Below are 13771 nucleotides of genomic sequence, written 5' to 3'. Positions count from 1 at the left end.
TCTCTCACTCAATGTAATAAAGTAGGAACTTTATTCAATAGGGTTAATAATGGGACAAGTCCATGTATAAAAGAGGAGACTTGGACCATGGTTGTAACTTTTGATGATCATTTTTAGAAATGGAAACTTATGTTTCTTGGAGCTCATGGCTTCTCTCTTGGCTTGTGGAATGCTATTTCCATTCTCTTGGTGAGAGACTAAACACACTTAGGCATCATGTTTACATGGTGATTACTCATATTTTTCATGCATTACATCCCTTCATTCCAATTGGTATCAGAGCTCTTGATTTTGAGTGGGATGTGGATGTGGATGTATGGATGTGTATGTATGAATGTGGATATGGGATGTGGATGTATAAATGAGGATGTGAAAATGGATGTATGCATGTAGATGTGGATGTATGGATGTGAATGTGAATGTGTATGTGAATTAATGTGTCGTCGATATGAGGAAATGGATGAGAATGAGTACATATGTCAAGAATGCTGGGGAAGCATTTTGACCATCTTATGGATTAAGGTCATGGAGACCTAACTGATAAAGTTGCAACTGCTGACGGAGAGTCAATGGAGGATGTCTCGCGTAGCAAGGTCGGCCGAGGTCTTGGCCAGCATCGGTTCGATTTAAATGGTGAGCTTTCGGTACGGTGGATGAGGGACCAAAGAAGCGGCCTATGAGTGAAGCGCTAGGTCACCTGCGAAGGATCCTAGAGGGTGCTGACCATACGGTGCTCGGGCTCTGGGTCGCCGAAGATACCCGCACGTGCGTCGTGGAAGATATTGGAACAAGGAGTAAGAGTTGTTTTCTGAAACCGGGCATGGATCTGGTTGATTGACCTTGCTGGTCCTCAACGGATGAGTCCATGGCTCTTTTATATGGATCTGTGAGTTGATCTTGCTGATCTTCCACGGAGATTCCATTCTATTATATGAATATATTGCCGGTTACTATGAGCTAGGAACTATGGGCTAGGAACTATGGAAAAGGCCCCTGAGTGAACAGGTGGTGAGCATTCTGGTTGCCAATGATGCCATAAGTATACCGATGAATGAATGACCGGAAATAAGGATTCAACCAGAGACTTTGAGGATTGTCATCAGTGACATAATGGTTTCATTAAAGGATTGTTTTAAAGTTAGCTGATGCTAAGAAAAAGGCAATTTCATATTGGGTGTGTAAGTGGTGTGACTAGTTTTATGTTTGCATGAACTTCTGGCTAGGGAGCCTTGGAAATCTTTTCCTTGGTACCTGGGACAAAACCTAACCAAATTCTTAATTGGATCCCATCACTACAGTGGTTGGGCGGTTGGCTAACCCATGGGACTGGATGGGGTTAGGCTAGACTGATGGATCCGTAAATCAAGACTCAATTTCTGTTATTACGATAGATAAAGTAAATCCCGAATAGTAATTGTTCTATGGATAGGAATCAACGGCTATGCCTCTTGATGGAGAAAAAAGCGTTGATCCTAATGATCCAAGTGCAAGTTTCTTCCTTGATCCGATCGAGTACGTAGCCTAAGAATAGGTAATCATTGTGATGTGACCAAAGAGGCTGAGCCCATGTAGTACTTCTTGGACGAGGGAATGAAGAGCATTAGCTTTGATATGTTAATGCCATAGACTCTTAGGTGTGGACTTTGCCACACCAATGGAAAAAAGAGAGCTCAATATTTTTAAGGTTCTCATCAAGTTAACGGCCGCATAGAGAGATGAACCCTTAGGTTTCGAAGAATCTAGAAAACTCTCTCGCTCTGCCAAGAAGAGCAAGAAATAAATCCGTAGTAGAGCAAAGGCTAAAAAAGAAGTTAAGGTTAGGAAAGCCAAGCTTCGTACTTGCTCCATCTCCATTAACATGGCCCAAGCAATTGACCTAGAAGAGGAAGACTCGGAGGTGAAGCGTGCCAGCATGACCATAGAAATTGGTCTCAAATAAAACATAAGAGAGCTCGCTATAACCTAATGTCTCATGAGATAGCGTGAGATACAACAACCATCATTGACTCCCACAAAAGTGCAGGTGGAAGGAGTGAACTCGTTCCAGACCACATGTATAGCAGATTTCACTACTATGTTTCACATTGGGAATAACCCCTTGGGAAGGGAAGTTTTATATCATGCCTGTAGTACTTCTTGGATTAGGATGGATGGGCATAACTTGATGGGGACTGGAGGACATGGACCGAGTAATTGACCTAGCAGAGGAAAACTAGGAGGAGGTGAAGTGTGCCAGCCATGATCATAGAAATTGCTCTCAAATAAAACATGGGAGAGCTAGCCATAAAACATGGGAGAGCTAGCCATAACCCAATGTCTCATGATCATAGAAATTGCTCTCAAATAAAACTTGGGAGAGCTAGCCATAACCTAATGTCTCATGATCACTCTCAAATAAAACATGGGAGAGCTAGCCATAACCTAATGTCTCATGAGACAGTGTGAGATACAACAACCATCATTGACTCCCACAAGAGTGCAGGCGGAAGGAGTGAACTCGTTCTTCCAAACCACATGCATAGGAGCTTTCACTACTATGTTTCACATTGGGAATAACCCCTTGGAAGGGAAGTTTTTTATCATGCCTGTAGTTCTTCTTGGACGAGGATGGATGGGCATAATTTGATTGGGACTCAAGAACTACTACCTTGTGAGTAGCCTTGGGATATCCGTAATCATTCTGATGTGACCAACGAGGAGCCCATGTAGTACTTCTTGGATGAGGGAATGAAGAGCATTTGCTTTGATATGTTGAGGCCATAGACTCTCATGTGGGCTTTTGCCACACTAATGGAAAAGAGAGCTCAATATTTTTCAGGTTCTAATCAAGTTAATGCCCACATAGTGATCTGAACCCTTAGGTTTGGAAGAATCTAGAAAACTCTCTCACTCTGCCAAGAAGAGTAGTAAATAAATCTTTAGCAAAGGCTAAAAAAGAAGTTAAGGCTAGCAAAGCCAGGCTTCGTAATTGCTCCACCTCCGTTAGCATGGCCCAAGTAATTAACCTAGAAGAGGAAGACTGGGAGGTGAAGTGTGCTAGAATATGGTTTTGCATGACCATAAAAATTGGTCTCAAATAAAACATGAGAGAGCTAGCCATAAGCTAATGTCTCATGAGACAATGTGAGATACAACAACCATCATTAACTCCCACAAAAGTGCAGTAGGAAGGAGTGAACTCGTTCCAAACCTTATACATAGGAGGAGCTTTCACTACTATGTTTCACATTGGGAATAACTCCTTGGAAGGGAAGTTTTACATCATGCCTACAGTACTTCTTGGACGAGGATGGATGGGCGTAATTGATTGCGACACTCGAGAACTGCTACCTTGTAAGTAGCCTTGGGATATCGGTAATCATCCTGCTGATGTGACCAAAGAGGAGTCCATGTAGTACTTCTTGGACGAGGGAATGAAGACAATGCATTAGCTTTGATATGTTGAGGCCATAAACTCTCATGTGTGGACTTTTGCCACCAATGGAAAAGAGAGCTCAATATTTTTGAGGTTCTGATCAAGTTAATGGCCACATAGCGAGATGAACCCTTATGTCTGAAAGAATCTAGAAAACTCTATCGCTCTGCCAAGAAGAGCAATAAGTAAATCCTTAGAAGCAAAGGCTAAAAAAGAAGTTAAGGCTAGGCAAGCCAAGCTTTGTAATTGTTCCATCTCCGTAACATGGCCCAAGTAATTGACCTAGAAGAGGAGGACTGGGAGGTGAAATGTGCAGACTATGGTTTTGCATGACCATAGAAATTGATCTCAAATAAAACATGGGAGAGCTAGCCATAACCTAATGTCTCATGAGACAGTGTGAGATACAACAGCCATCATTCACCCGCACAAAAGTGCAGGTGGAAGGAGTCAGCTCGTTCCAAACCACATGCATGGGAGCTTTCAGTACTATACGTTTCACATCAGGAATAACTGCTTGGAAGGGAAGTTTTATATCATCCTTGTAGTTCTTCTTGGAGACGAGAATGGACGGCCATAATTTGATTGGGACTCAAGAACTGCTACCTTGTAAAAAGTAGCCTTGGGATAGGTAATCATTGTGTGATGTGACAAAAGAGGACTTCTTGTACGAGGGAATGAAGACCATTAGCTTTGATATATTGAGGCCATAGATTCTCATGTCGACTTTTGCCACCAATGAAAAAGAGAGCTCAATATTCTGATCAAGTTAATGGCCACATAGAGAGATGAACCCTTAGGTTTAGAAGAATCTAGAAACCTCTCTTGCTCTGCCAAGAAGAGCAATAATTAAATTCTTAGCAAAGGCTAAAAAAGAAGTTAAGGCTAGGCAAGCCAAGCTTCATAATTGCTTCATCTCCATTAACATGGCCCAAGTAATTGACCTAGAAGAGCAAGACTAGGAGGCAAAGCGTGGTCGTGATCATAGAAATTGGTCTCAAATAAAACATGGGAGAGCTAGCCATAACCTAATGTCTCATGAGATAGTGTGAGATACAACAAGCATCATCGACTCCCACAAAAGTTCAGGTGGAAGGAGTGCACGTTGCAAACCACATGCATCATCGGAGCTCTAACTATAATATTTTGCATTGGGATTAACCCCTTAGAAGGGAAGTTTTAAATCAGGCCTTCAGTAGTTCTTGGACGACGATGGATAGCCATAATTTGATTGGGACTCGAGAACTGCTACCTTGTACATAGCCTAAGAATAGTAGGTAATCATTGTGATGTGACCAAAGAGGCTGAGCCCATGTAGTACTTCTTGGAGGAGGGAATGAAGAGCATTAGCTTTGATATGTTGAGGCCATAGACTCTCAGGTGTGGACTTTGCCACCAATGGAAAAAAGAGAGCTCAATATTTTTAAGGTTCTCATCAAGTTAACGGCCGCATAGAGAGATGAACCCTTAGGTTTGGAAGAATCTAGAAAACTCTCTCGCTCTGCCAAGAAGAGCAAGAAATAAATCCTTAGTAGAGCAAAGGCTAAAAAAGAAGCTAAGGTTAGGAAAGCCAAGCTTCGTACTTGCTCCATCTCCGTTAACATGGCCCAAGCAATTGATCTAGAAAAGGAAGACTCGGAGGTGAAGCGTGCCACACTCTAGTTGGGCATGACCATAGAAATTGGTCTCAAATAAAACATAAGAGAGCTCGCTACTATAACCTAATGTATCATGAGATAGCGTAAGATACAACAACCATCATTGACTCCCACAAAAGTGCAGGTGGAAGGAGTGAACTTGTTCCAAACCACATGTATAGGAGCTTTCACTACTATGTTTCACATTGGGAATAACCCCTTGGGAAGGGAAGTTTTATATCATGCCTGTAGTACTTCTTGGATTAGGATGGATGGGCATAACTTGATTGGGACTAGAGGACATGGACCGAGTAATTGACCTAGCAGAGGAAAACTAGGAGGAGGTGAAGTGTGCCAGCCATGATCATGGAAATTGCTCTCAAATAAAACATGGGAGAGCTAGCCATAACATGATAATAGAAATTACTCTCAATAAAACATGGGAGAGCTAGCCATAACCTAATGTCTCATGAGACAGTGTGAGATACCACAACCATCATTGACTCCCACAAGAGTGCAGGCGGAAGGAGTGAACTCGTTCTTCCAAACCACATGCATAGGAGCTTTCACTCCTATGTTTCTTATTGGGAATAACCCCTTGGAAGGGAAGTTTTTTATCATGCCTGTAGTTCTTCTTGGACGAGGATGGATGGGCATAATTTGATTGGGACTCAAGAACTACTACCTTGTGAGTAGCCTTGGGATATCTGTAATCATTTGATGTGACCAACGAGGAGCCCATGTAGTACTTCTTGGACAAGGGAATGAAGAGCATTACCTTTGATATGTCAAGGCCATAGACTCTCATGTGGACTTTTGCCACACCAATGGAAAAGAGAGCTCAATATTTTTCAGGTTTTGATCAAGTTAATGGCCACATAGTGATCTAAACCCTTAGGTTTGGAAGAATCTAGAAAAAACTCTCTCATTCTGCCAAGAAGAGCAGTAAATAAATCTTTAGCAAAGGCTAAAAAAGAAGTTAAGGCTAGCAAAGCCAGGCTTCCTAATTGCTCCACCTCCGTTAGCATGGCCCAAGTAATTAACCTAGAAGAGGAAGACTGGGAGGTGAAGTGTGCCAGAATATGGTTTTGCATGACCATAGAAATTGGTCTCAAATAAAACATGAGAGCTCCTTAGTAGCAACGGCTAAAAAAGAAGTTAAGGCTAGGCAAGCCAAGCTTCGTAATTGTTCCATCTCCGTTAACATGGCCCAAGTAATTGACCTAGAAGAGGAGGAAGGTGAAATGTGCAGACTATGGTTTTGCATGACCATAGAAATTGGTCTCAAATAAAACATGGGAGAGCTAGCCATAACCTAATGTCTCATGAGACAGTGTGAGATACAATAGCCATCATCGACTCCCACAAAAGTGCAGGTGGAAGGAGTGAGCTTGTTCCAAACCACATGCATGGGAGCTTTCAGTACTATATGTTTCACATTGGGAGTAACCCCTTGGAAGGGAAGTTTTATATCATCCCTGTAGTTCTTCTTGGAGACGAGAATGGACGGCCATAATTTGATTGGGACTCAAGAACTGCTACCTTGTAAAAAGTAGCCTTGGGATACATAATCATTGTGTGATGTGACAAAAGAGGACTTCTTGGACAAGGGAATGAAGACCATTAGCTTTGATATATTGAGGCCATAGATTCTCATGTCGATTTTTGCCACCAATGAAAAAGAGAGCTCAATATTCTGATCAAGTTAATGGCCACATAGAGAGATGAACCCTTAGGTTTGGAAGAATCTAGAAAACTCTCTCGCTCTGCCAAGAAGAGCAAGAAATAAATTCTTAGTAGACCAAAGGCTAAAAAAGAAGTTAAGGTTAGGAAAGCCAAGCTTCGTACTTGCTCCATCTCCGTTAACATGGCCCAAGCAATTGACCTAGAAGAGGAAGACTCGGAGGTGAAGCGTGCCAGCATGACCATAGAAATTGGTCTCAAATAAAACATAAGAGAGCTCGCTATAACCTAATGTCTCATGAGATAGCGTGAGATACAACAACCATCATTGACTCCCACAAAAGTGCAGGTGGAAGGAGTGAACTCGTTCCAGACCACATGTATAGGAGCTTTCACTACTATGTTTCACATTGGGAGTAACCCCTTGGGAAGGGAAGTTTTATATCATGCCTGTAGTACTTCTTGGATTAGGATGGATGGGCATAACTTTATGGGGACTGTTGGACATGGACCGAGTAATTGACCTAGCAGAGGAAAACTAGGAGGAGGTGAACTGTGCCAGCCATGATCATAGAAATTGCTCTCAAATAAAACATGGGAGAGCTAGCCATAACCCAATGTCTCATGATCATAGAAATTGCTCTCAAATAAAACATGGGAGATCTAGCCATAACCTAATGTCTCATGATCATAGAAATTGCTCTCAAATAAAACATGGGAGAGCTAGCCATAACCTAATGTCTCATGAGTTAGTGTGAGATACAACAACCATCATTGACTCCCACAAGAGTGCAGGTGGAAGGAGTGAACTTGTTCTTCCAAACCACATGCATAGGAGCTTTCACTACTATGTTTCTTTTTGGGAATAACCCCTTGGAAGGGAAGTTTTTTATCATGCCTGTAGTTCTTCTTGGACGAGGATGGATGGGTATAATTTGATTGGGACTCAAGAACTACTACCTTGTGAGGAGCCTTAGGATATCAGTAATCATTCTGATGTGACCAAAGAGGAGCCCATGTAGTACTTCTTGGACGAGGGAATAAAGAGCATTACCTTTGATATGTTGAGGCCATAGACTCTCATGTGGACTTTTGCCACACCAATGGAAAAGAGAGCTCAATATTTTTCAGGTTTTGATCAAGTTAATGGCCACATAGTGATCTGAACCCTTAGATTTGGAAGAATCTAGAAAAAACTCTCTCATTCTGCCAAGAAGAGCAGTAAATAAATCTTTAGCAAAGGCTAAAAAAGAAGTTAAGGCTAGCAAAGCCAGGATTTGTAATTGTTTCACCTCCATTAGCATGGCCCAAGTAATTAACCTAGAAGAGGAAGACTGGGAGGTGAAGTGTGCCAGAATATGGTTTTGCATGACCATAAAAATTGGACTCAAATAAAACATGAGAGAGCTAGCCATAACCTAATGTCTCATGAGACAATCACAGATACCTTGTAAGTAGCCTTGGGATATCGGTAATAATCATTCTGCTGATGTGACCAAAGAGGAGCCCATGTAGTACTTCTTGGATGAGGGAATGAAGACATTGCATTAGCTTTGATATGTTGAGGCCATAGACTCTCATGTGTGGACTTTTGCCACCAATGGAAAAGAGAGCTCAATATTTTTGAGGTTCGGATCAAGTTAATGGCCACATAGCGAGATGAACCCTTATGTCTGGAAGAATCTAGAAAAGTCTATCGCTCTGCCAAGAAGAGCAATAAGTAAATCCTTAGTAGCAAAGGCTAAAAAAGAAGTTAAGGCTAGGCAAGCCAAGCTTCATAATTGTTCCATCTCCGTTAACATGGCCCAAGTAAATGACCTAGAAGAGGAGGACTGGGAGGTGAAATGTGCAGACTATGGTTTTGCATGACCATAGAAATTGGTCTCAAATAAAACATGGGAGAGCTAGCCATAACCTATGACCATAGAAATTGGTCTCAGATAAAACATGGGAGAGCTAGCCATAACCTAATGTCTCATGAGACAGTGTGAGATACAACAGCCATCATTGACTCCCACAAGAGTGCAAGCAGAAGGAGTGAACTCGTTCTTCCAAACCACATGCATAGGAGCTTTCACTACTATGTTTTACATTGGGAATAACCCCTTGGAAGGAATGTTTTTTATCATGCCTGTAGTTCTTCTTGGACGAGGATGGATGGGCATAATTTGATTGGGACTCAAGAACTACTACCTTGTGAGTAGCCTTGGGATATCGATAATCATTCTGATGTGACCAACGAGGAGCCCATGTAGTACTTCTTGGACGAGGGAATGAAGAGCATTAGCTTTGATATGTTGAGGCCATAGACTCTCATGTGGACTTTTGCCACACCAATGGAAAAGAGAGCTCAATATTTTTCAGGTTCTGATCAAGTTAATGGCCACATAGTGATCTAAACCCTTAGGTTTGGAAAAATCTAGAAAACTCTCTCACTCTACCAAGAAGTTAAGGCTAGCAAAGCCAGGATTCGTAATTGCTCCACCTCCGTTAGCATGGCCCAAGTAATTAACCTAGAAGAGGAAGACTGGGAGGTGAAGTGTGTCAAAATATGGTTTTGCATGACCATAGAAATTGGTCTCAAATAAAACATGAGAGAGCTAGCCATAACCTAATGTCTCATGAGACAATGTGAGATACAACAACCATCATTAACTCCCACAAAAGTGCAGTAGGAAGGAGTGAACTCGTTCCAAACCTTATACATAGGAGGAGCTTTCACTACTATGTTTCACATTGGGAATAACTCCTTGGAAGGGAAGTTTTACATCATGCCTACAGTACTTCTTGGATGAGGATGGATGGGCATAATTTGATTGGGACACTCGAGAACTGCTACCTTGTAAGTAGCCTTGGGATATCGGTAATCATTTTGCTGATGTAACCAAAGAGGAGCCCATGTAGTACTTCTTGGACGAGGGAATGAAGACAATGCATTAGCTTTGATATGTTGAGGCCATAGACTCTCATGTGTGGACTTTTGCCACCAATGGAAAAGAGAGCTCAATATTTTTTAGGTTCTGATCAAGTTAATGGCCACATAGCGAGATGAACCCTTATGTCTGGAAGAATCTAGAAAACTCTATCGCTCTGCCAAGAAGAGCAATAAGTAAATCCTTAGTAGCAAAGGCTAAAAAAGAAGTTAAGGCTAGGAAAGCCAAGCTTCGTAATTGTTCCATCTCCGTTAACATGGCCCAAGTAATTGATCTAGAAGAGGAGGACTGGGAGGTGAAATGTGCAGACTATGGTTGTGCATGACCATAGAAATTGGTCTCAAATAAAACATGGGAGAGCTAGCCATAACCTAATGTCTCATGAGACACTGTGAGATACAACAGCCATCATTGACTCCCACAAAAGTGCAGGTGGAAGGAGTGAGCTCGTTCCAAACCACATGCATGGGAGCTTTCAGTACTATACGTTTCACATCAGGAATAACTGCTTGGAAGGGAAGTTTTATATCATCCTTGTAGTTCTTCTTGGAGACGAGAATGGACGGCCATAATTTGATTGGGACTCAAGAACTGCTACCTTGTAAAAAGTAGCCTTGGGATAGGTAATCATTGTGTGATGTGACAAAAGAGGACTTCTTGTACGAGGGAATGAAGACCATTAGCTTTGATATATTGAGGCCATAGATTCTCATGTCGACTTTTGCCACCAATGAAAAAGAGAGCTCAATATTTTGATCAAGTTAATGGCCACATAGAGAGATGAACCCTTAGGTTTAGAAGAATCTATAAAACTCTCTCGCTCTGCCAAGAAAAGCAATGAATAAATTCTTAGCAAAGGCTAAAAAAGAAGTTAAGGCTAGGCAAGCCAAGCTTCGTAATTGCTTCATCTCCATTAACATGGCCCAAGTAATTGATCTACAAGAGGAAGACTAGGAGGCGAAGCGTGGTCGTGATCATAGAAATTGTTCTCAAATAAAACATGGGAGAGCTAGCCATAACCTAATGTCTCATGAGACAGTGTGAGATACAACAAGCATCATCGACTCCCACAAAAGTTTAGGTGGAAGGAGTGAACATGTTGCAAACCACATGCATCATTGGAGCTCTCACTACAATATTTCACATTGGGAATAACCCCTTAGAAGGGAAGTTTTAACTGAGGCCTTCAGTAGTTCTTGGATGACGATGGATAGCCATAATTTGATTGGGACTCGAGAACTGCTACCTTGTACGTAGCCTAAGAATAGGTAATCATTGTGATGTGACCAAAGAGGCTGAGCCCATATAGTACTTCTTGGATGAGGGAATGAAGAGCATTAGCTTTGATATGTTGAGGCCATAGACTCTCAGGTGTGGACTTTGCCACCAATGGAAAAAAAAGAGCTCAATATTTTTAAGGTTCTGATTAAGTTAACGGCCGCATAGAGAGATGAACCCTTAGGTTTGGAAGAATCTAGAAAACTCTCTCACTCTGCCAATAAGAGCAAGAAATAAATCCTTAGTAGAGCAAAGGCTAAAAAAGAAGTTAAGGTTAGGAAAGCCAAGCTTCGTACTTGCTTCATCTCCGTTAACATGGCCCAAGCAATTGACCTAGAAGAGGAAGACTCGGAGGTGAAGCGTGCCAGCATGACCATAGAAATTGGTCTCAAATAAAACATAAGAGAGCTCGCTATAACCTAATGTCTCATGAGATACAACATTCATCATTGACTCCCACAAAAGTGTAGGTGGAAGGAGTGAACTCGTTCCAGACCACATGTATAGGAGCTTTCACTACTATGTTTCACATTGGGAATAACCCCTTGGGAAGGGAAGTTTTATATCATGCCTGTAGTACTTCTTGGATTAGGATGGATGGGCATAACTTGATTGGGACTGGAGGACATGGACCGAGTAATTGACCTAGCAGAGGAAAACTAGGAGGCGAAGTGTGCCAAACTATGGTTGGTCATGATCATAGAAATTACTCTCAAATAAAACATGGGAGAGCTAGCCATAACCCAATGTCTCATGATCATAGAAATTGCTCTCAAATAAAACTTGGGAGATCTAGCCATAACCTAATGTCTCATGATCATAGAAATTGCTCTCAAATAAAACATGGGAGAGCTAGCCATAACCTAATGTCTCATGAGACAGTGTGAGATACAACAACCATCATTGGCTCCCACAAGAGTACAGGCGAAAGGAGTGAACTCGTTCTTCCAAACCACATGCATAGGATCTTTCACTACTATGTTTCACATTGCGAATAACCCCTTGGAAGGGAAGTTTTTTATCATGCCTATAGTTCTTCTCGGACGAGGATGGATGGGCATAATTTGATTGGGACTCAAGAACTACTACCTTGTGAGTAGCCTTGGGATATCGGTAATCATTCTGATGTGACCAACGAGGAGCCCATGTAGTACTTCTTGGACGAGGGAATAAAGAGCATTAGCTTTGATATGTTGAGGCCATAGTCTCTCATGTGGACTTTTGCCACACCAATGGAAAAGAGAGCTCAATATTTTTCAGGTTGTTCTGATCAAGTTAATGGCCACATAGTGATCTGAACCCTTAGGTTTGGAAGAATCTAGAAAACTCTCTCTCTGCCAAGAAGAGCAGTAAATAAATCTTTAGCAAAGGCTAAAAAAGAAGTTAAGGCTAGCAAAGCCAGGCTTCGTAATTGCTCCACCTCCGTTAGCATGGCCCAAGTAATTAACCTAGAAGAGGAAGACTGGGAGGTGAAGTGTGCCAGAATATGGTTTTGCATGACCATAGAAATTGGTCTCAAATAAAACATGAGAGAGCTAGCCATAACCAAATGTCTCATGAGACAATGTGAGATACAACAACCATCATTAACTCCCACAAAAGTGCAGTAGGAAGGAGTGAACTCGTTCCAAACCTTATACATAGGAGGAGCTTTCACTACTATGTTTCACATTGGGAATAACTCCTTGGAAGGGAAGATTTACATCATGCCTACAGTACTTCTTGGATGAGGATGGATGGGCATAATTTGATTGGGACACTCGAGAACTGCTACCTTGTAAAGTAGCCTTGGGATATCGGTAATCATTCTGCTGATGTGACCAAAGAGGAGCCCATGTAGTACTTCTTGTACGAGGGAATGAAGACAATGCATTAGCTTTGATATGTTGAGGCTAAAGACTCTCATGTGTGGACTTTTTCCACCAATGGAAAAGAGAGCTCAATATTTTTGAGGTTCTGATCAAGTTAATGGCCATATAGGGAGATGAACCCTTATGTCTGGAAGAATCTAGAAAACTCTATCGCTCTGCCAAGAAGAGTAATAAGTAAATCCTTAGTAGCAAAGGTTAAAAAAGAAGTTAAGGCTAGGCAAGCCAAGCTTCGTAATTGTTCCATCTCCGTTAACATGGCCCAAGTAATTGACCTAGAAGAGGAGGACTGGGAGGTGAAATGTGCAGACTATGGTTTTGCATGACCATAGAAATTGGTCTCAAATAAAACATGGGAGAGCTAGCCATAACCTAATGTCTCATGAGACAGTGTGAGATACAACAGCCATCATTGACTCCCACAAAAGTGCAGGTGGAAGGAGTGAGCTCGTTCCAAACCACATGCATGGGAGCTTTCAGTACTATATGTTTCACCTTGGGAATAACCCCTTGGAAGGGAAGTTTTATATCATCCCTGTAGTTCTTCTTGGACCAGAATGGACGGCCATAAATTGATTTGGACTCAAGAACTGCTACCTTGTAGAAAGTAGCCTTGGGATAGGTAATCATTGTGTGATGTGACAAAAGAGGACTTCTTGGACGAGGGAATGAAGACCATTAGCTTTGATATATTGAGGCCATAGATTCTTATGTCGACTTTTGCCACCAATGAAAAAGAGAGCTCAATATTCTGATCAAGTTAATGGCCACATAGAGAGATGAACCCTTAGGTTTGGAAGAATCTATAAAACAACAAGCATCATCGACTCCCACAAAAGTTCAGGTGGAAGGAGTGAACACGTTGCAAACCACATGCATCATTGGAGCTCTCACTATAATATTTTGCATTGGGAATAACCCCTTAGAAGGGAAGTTTTAAATCAGGCCTACAGTAGT

This window comes from Cibotium barometz, chromosome 60, assembly GCF_041138505.1.
Source record: "Cibotium barometz isolate CiBa-2024 chromosome 60, ASM4113850v1, whole genome shotgun sequence".
NCBI classification, from domain to species: domain Eukaryota; kingdom Viridiplantae; phylum Streptophyta; class Polypodiopsida; order Cyatheales; family Cibotiaceae; genus Cibotium; species Cibotium barometz.
Note: the sequence above shows the minus strand (reverse complement) of the source record.